This window comes from Candoia aspera, chromosome 1 (genome assembly GCF_035149785.1).
Source record: "Candoia aspera isolate rCanAsp1 chromosome 1, rCanAsp1.hap2, whole genome shotgun sequence".
Classification (NCBI taxonomy): Eukaryota; Metazoa; Chordata; class Lepidosauria; order Squamata; family Boidae; genus Candoia; species Candoia aspera.
This window is the reverse complement of record NC_086153.1, coordinates 50596632-50603171: the sequence shown is the minus strand read 5'-3', so window position 1 is coordinate 50603171 and position 6540 is coordinate 50596632.

Below are 6540 nucleotides of genomic sequence, written 5' to 3'. Positions count from 1 at the left end.
TTAGGCAGAGTATTAAGACTGTCACTGGAAGTAGATTTATTTGTTCAATTACCCTGCCTTTCCGTTGATGGATACTACTCAAGATGGCTAACAAACAATCTTATACAATGTTATTAAAACATAAAAACAGAAGTAAAGTGCATGAAAGCCCTCCATAAATACAATAAAATTACTAGAAATGAATCACAGTGGACTATCCAAGTAACCACATTTTCTTCTTATGGGCTAGAATCTAGTAGAACTTTATAAATGATTGTATGATGGCACAGGAATTCAAATGTACTCCAGCCTATATTCAATATTATTTGCTCTTCTGCAGAAGTTGTTCTGATCATAGTCCAGCTTACTTAGCTGCTGCCAGCTCTTTGGGACACCAGGAAACCTGTTTAGTTCTACTCTGCAGGAGAGGGAACTCAAAAGCAATCATGTTAGGGAACCATTTCCCTATTTCAAAGGTCATTGAGGGCTTTCACAGAACTATCTGCAAGTTGTCAGGAACATCTTGGAAAGCCATCAGAAAACCATTCAGAACTATCAGCCTGCTGAAGGAGGCCATGTTCATCATCCCAAGTTCTGCAAAGACAGGAAGTCTTAGTAAACCTAAACCAGAACTTGATCAATCCACAAAAATGGGAAAGTAAAAGGCTCTTCTTCATCACCCAGATCACCATTATTTCATAAAATAAAAAACCATAGGCTCCTTGTGTGACCTATTGAATGAAAATTATTTCAGAGCTCCTTTCTGGGATGTCTGAGAAATCACTGAGGATTGGCATAGTCCCAGATGATTGGAAAAGGGCAAATATTGTTCCTATTTTCAAAGAAGACCTTGGTAATTACAGATTGACATTGATACTGGGCAACATTCTGGAACAAATTAATAAGCTGTCAATTTTTCAACACTGAGAAAAGATTACTGTATATTGCTTGACAGGAATCTGTGTGCATGTGAAATGTCCTATCCTACCATCAGATATACACTGAGCTGGTGGAACCATCATATCCAATTACTGTAAAGCAATGGCTTTGCATCAAGCTGGACAGATGTGTTAAGTACAGTACAGCAAGACTGTATTCGACATGTTTTTGTTCCACATATTTTTGAATGACTTAGATGAGAAGTTAGAAAATATGATTTTCAACTTTGCAGAAGACACAAAGGTGGGAGGATAGCAAACACAGAACAGGATCAAGAATCAGGAGGATCTTGGTAAGCTGGAACACTGGGCAAAACCCAGCAAGATGAATGTCTACAGAGACAAATGCAACATTATATATTTGGGTAGGAAAAATCAAAGACATGAGCATAGGATAGTGCGGGGAACAATACTAAGTCAGCAGTACATGTAAAAAGAATCTAGGTGTCTTGGTGGATCACAAGCTGGAGGTAAGTCAACAGTATGATGCAAAAGCAAATGCAGCCCTAGGCTGCTTCAATAAAAGTATAGATCAAGAGAAATCATCATTTTTCTCTATTCTGCATTGACTAGACTGCATCTATATTATCTCATTGTCATGAGTACCGTTGAGCTGAAGGCATCAGCACAACGGCACACATGACAATACCTAGGAAGTAGAGGAAGGGAGTTAAGATAAGCAAAGCACGCACAACAACAGACACAGACCCCGAGGAGAAGGGAATGACCCCGGCCGGATGACCCAGCCATCAGGACACAAAAGAGGAAGAAGGAAAGACAAAGACAGGGCGGATCACGAGGCACACCTGAAGCTGTCAGCAAAGCGCAACGGAGATCGCCCAGCTGACAGCAATCACCGGCCGGAGAAAGAAACCAATTATGGGCGAAGCCCGGGGCACCAGCAGGGGCCCTGCAACCCTTCACCTACCGGCACGGAAGCATGCAGGACTGGGGGGGGATGACACAACCCAAAGTGGGGGGGGCGCTGACCGGCGCGGGCTATTTAAACCCCGCACCGGCGCGCTCCCTTCACTCTCAGCTTTTTTCTCGTCTAGCACTACGCTGAAATAAACCTGAACCTGCTCTTCCCTGAATCAGTGTCTGTGTTTCACTCAGTGGTAGGCAGCGCATGACACTCATCAAGTTCTGCATTTTAGGAAGAACATTGACAAACTGGGGCATGTCCAGAGGAGAACAAAAAAGATGCTAAGGGGCTTGGTTACAAGGAATGGTTGGAGGCAATGTGTATTTTCAACCTGGAGAAGATAAGATTGCAGAGAAACATGATAGCTTATTTATTGATGTCTTTATTTATTTACTGGTTGCCTGACTCCCAGTGACTCTGGCAGAAGATGGGGCAGAATTGTTCAGAATTATTTCAGAAGACAGGACCAGAAATCATGGATTTAAATTACAGGGAAGTACATTTCAGCTGTTGCAACGTTTCAGGTTATGGGCAGTATCTTGAAGGGCTATAGATGTATTGCTGTCTGTTGCTCTCTGTAACTGCTGTATTGCCAATGTCTGTAATAAAGAATTACAGAGAGACAGAAAACTTTTTTTCCTTCAGAATAAAACCGTTACAATGGCAGACTATGCTTCCATGCCAGACATAGGAAAATTTTATTGTGCTACATAAGAATTGTTCCTCTTCAGCCCCCAGCCAGACATTCAGAACTTTGAATGAACTGAACCTTATTTCTAGAGGGAAAAAAACCATGCTAGGTTCAGAATGAAAAATAAGATTCCTCATACATTCCCTGGGTTCCATGTAATATAAATCTGTTTTTAGTCCCAGGGCCTGGACCCTAATCTCAGTTTTAAAAGAGCTAAGTAAACATGCTCAAAGAGCTAAATAAAGGTCCTTGGATCATGAGTGAGCTTTAAGGAAAAAGGAATTCTGTAGCCCCCACAGTGCCTCTGCAGAAGCCCTTGGAAGTTTTCTAAATTACTCAGTAGCACAAACATAGATTTTGCTAACAATCTCCTTAACTTTATTATTCTCCTAGATCACAGTGATCAAAGAAAGGAGTCTTTCAAATACCTTGATCTTGAAGGCAAACCATAAAAATGAACATAATTGTTTTAGGAACTGCTTCATACAAATGGATTGTTGCATGGCTGTATTTTCAAGTGCCTACCAGCAGAACATCAAAACCAAGGCTTAGCTTGAGAATTAAGTAATGGCTGTTCAGCTTTTCAGACAGAAAACTCATTAGACATGATTCTGACTAACTCAGCACATGCATGATGTAGATACCTGGAATGGCAGTACTCAAAACAGCTGAAAGCTGTTTCATAGATGTCTACTTGCCTCCAGAAAGTAGCTACATAATTTTCTTTAACAGAGGATGTAGCCCAGAAAAAGAACATAACTGATGCAGAAAATTTTAGGATAAGGGACTAGAATATTAGACTTACACTGTAAGAAAGACATAGAAAAAAATGTTGAAAAACCAAGGAAACAAACAAGACCTGAAATGAAAAAGGTTTATTTTCACAGTTATGAAAATTGTTGCAATAGAAACAGATAGTGAACATTTTGCATGCTTTGTTGTTGTTGTTTATTCGTTTAGTTGCTTCCGACTCTTCGTGACTTCATGGACCAGCCCACACCAGAACTTCCTGTCGGTTGTCAACACCCCCAGTGTCATGAGTAAGGATGGCGAGCAGGGGGCTCTCACCCAGACTGTCAAGCGCATGCGTAGCACTGAGGAACTGTTCAGCCATTCAAAGAGACACAGATCGGGACCGCCTTAACCTTTGGGGTTTATATGGCTGGGTTTTCCCACGCTTTCTCAGTTTGTTAGGATTCTTGTTAAGTACTACTAATAAATATTAGAGACCAAGTCCTCGCCTCAGTGTGTTTCCTGGTAATCAGGACACCCAGCTCCCCCAGGGAAGAGTCCGTCACCTCTAGAATATCACCCATCCATCTTGCCCTTGGTCGGCCCCGCTTCCTTTTGCCTTCCACTCTCCCTAGCATCAGCATCTTCTCCAGGGTGTCCTGTCTTCTCATTATGTGGCCAAAGTATTTCAGTTTTGCCTTTAATATCATTCCCTCAAGTGAGCAGTCTGGCTTTATTTCCTGGAGGATGGACTGGTTTGATCTTCTTGCAGTCCAAGGCACTCTCAGAATTTTCCTCCAACACCACAGTCCCAAAGCATCAATCTTCCTTCTCTCAGCCTTCCTTATGGTCCAGCTCTCGCAGCCATATGTTACTACGGGGAACACCATTGCTTTAACTATGCGGGCCTTTGTTGTCAGTGTGATGTCTTTGCTCTTAACTATTTTATCGAGATTTGTCATTGCTCTTCTCCCAAGGATTAAGCGTCTTCTGATTTCCTGACTGCAGTCAGCATCTGCAGTAATCTTCGCACCTAGAAATACAAAGTCTTTTACTGCTTCTACATTTTCTCCCTCTATTTGCCAGTTATCAATCAAGCTGGTTGCCATAATCTTGATTTTTTTGAGGTTTAGCTGCAAGCCAGCTTTTGCACTTTCTTCTTTCACCTTCATCATAAGGCTCCTCAGTTCCTCTTCGCTTTCAGCCATCAAAGTGGTATCATCTGCATATCTGAGATTGTTAATGTTTCTTCTAGAGATTTTAACTCCAGCCTTGGATTCCTCAAGCCCAGCACGTCGCATGATGTGTTCTGCGTACAAGTTGAATAGGTAGGGTGAGAGTATACAGCCCTGCCGTACTCCTTTCCCAATCTTAAACCAGTCTGTTGTTTCGTGGTCTGTTCTTACTGTTGCTACTTGGTCGTTATACAGATTCTTCAGGAGACATACAAGATGACTTGGTATCCCCACTAAGAACTTGCCACAATTTGTTATGGTCCACACAGTCAAAGGCTTTAGAATAGTCAATAAAACAGAAATAGATGTTTTTCTGAAACTCCCTGGCTTTTTCCATTATCCAGAGGATATTGGCAATTTGGTCCCTAGTTCCTCTGCCTTTTCTAAACCCAGCTTGTACATCTGGCAATTCTCACTCCATGAATTGCTGAAGTCTACCTTGCAGGATCGTGAGCATTACCTTACTGGCATGTGAAATGAGTGCCACTGTTCGATAGTTTGAACATTCTTTAGTGTTTCCCTTTTTTGGTATGGGGATATAAGTTGATTTTTTCCAGTCTGATGGCCATTCTTGTGTTTTCCAAATTTGCTGGCATATAGCATGCATTACCTTGACAGCATCATCTTGCAAGATTTTGAACAGTTCAGCTGGGATGCCGTCGTCTCCTGCTGCCTTGTTATTAGCAATGCTTCTTAAGACCCATTCAACCTCACTCTTCAGGATGTCTGGCTCTAGCTCACTGACCACACCGTCAAAGCTATCCCCGATATTGTTATCCTTCCTATACAGGTCTTCCGTATATTCTTGCCACTTTTTCTTGATCTCTTCTTCTTCTGTTAGGTCCTTGCCATCTTTGTTTTTGATCATACCCATTTTGGCCTGGAATTTACCTCCGATGTTTCTAATTTTCTGGAAGAGGTCTCTTGTCCTTCCTATTCTATTGTCTTCTTCCACTTCCACGCATTGCTTGTTTAAAAATAATTCCTTATCTCTTCTGGCTAACCTCTGGAATTTTGCATTTAATTGGGCATGACCTTCCCATTTTGGGTGGCCCTTCACGGTTTAGCTCATGGCATCATTGAGGAGCTCAGGGTCCAGCACCACGACAAGGTAACATTTTGCATGCTACATACAGACAAAAAGGATTTTTATAGCATTTTGTTTCTTAGGCTGCCTCAAGACAGTTGGGCCCTAGTGTTACAAATCAAAAATTATAATGCAGCTATTCTATCATTCCTTCAGTGGATTTTCTGCAGTAAGAAAATTATGAAAAAAACAATGGGAAAAAATAGAAAAATTGCACATAGATAATGACATGAAGACTATGAGTGGCAGAATAGAATGGCATCAATTCTGTGAACAAGGCAGGACAATTGTGTAGCCAAGGCCTCATTTGGAAACACCCTAATTCAATGGGTGTAGGATTTAACGTTTCATTCACAATGCGATCCTATACATATTTACTCAGAAATAAGTATCTCCATTTTTTCATTTTCTTTGCCTGTGTTAATTTTTATTAAAAAGCATCCATTCATCCTCTTCTCTTCATGTAGAGTGTTTTGAAAAAAACATTCCCAGTTTAAAATTCATGGGGTTTTTCACAAAGATCTGATACATGTGTTTATCTTTGGCAGAGCCTCATTTCTGAAAGACTCTTTTGTCTTTCATCCAGTCCGCATCAAAACTAAAGACACAAGGATGATTCAATAGGCCCCAATTGCCCCAAATAGCTCTTCCTAAACTGGAGTGTACTTTTCTAGGACTTGTAATCCCAACATATTTAAAAGGCAGCATGTTAAGGAAGAGTGGTCTAATTAGTCCTTAGCATGCCCTCAGATGAACTTTGCCATTGGTTCCAGGAGCACAGAAACACGCTTCTAACAGATTACAACTATTCTTTGGAGAAGAACTTGAAATTACAGTATAATGTTTGCTTTGATTATTCTGGAATTTTTATGACAATGATGAGTGAAAGGCCCATTTCCACAGCAGCTAAGGTCAGCTCTGGCGGATGACTCACTTGTGCCATCACTCTACAC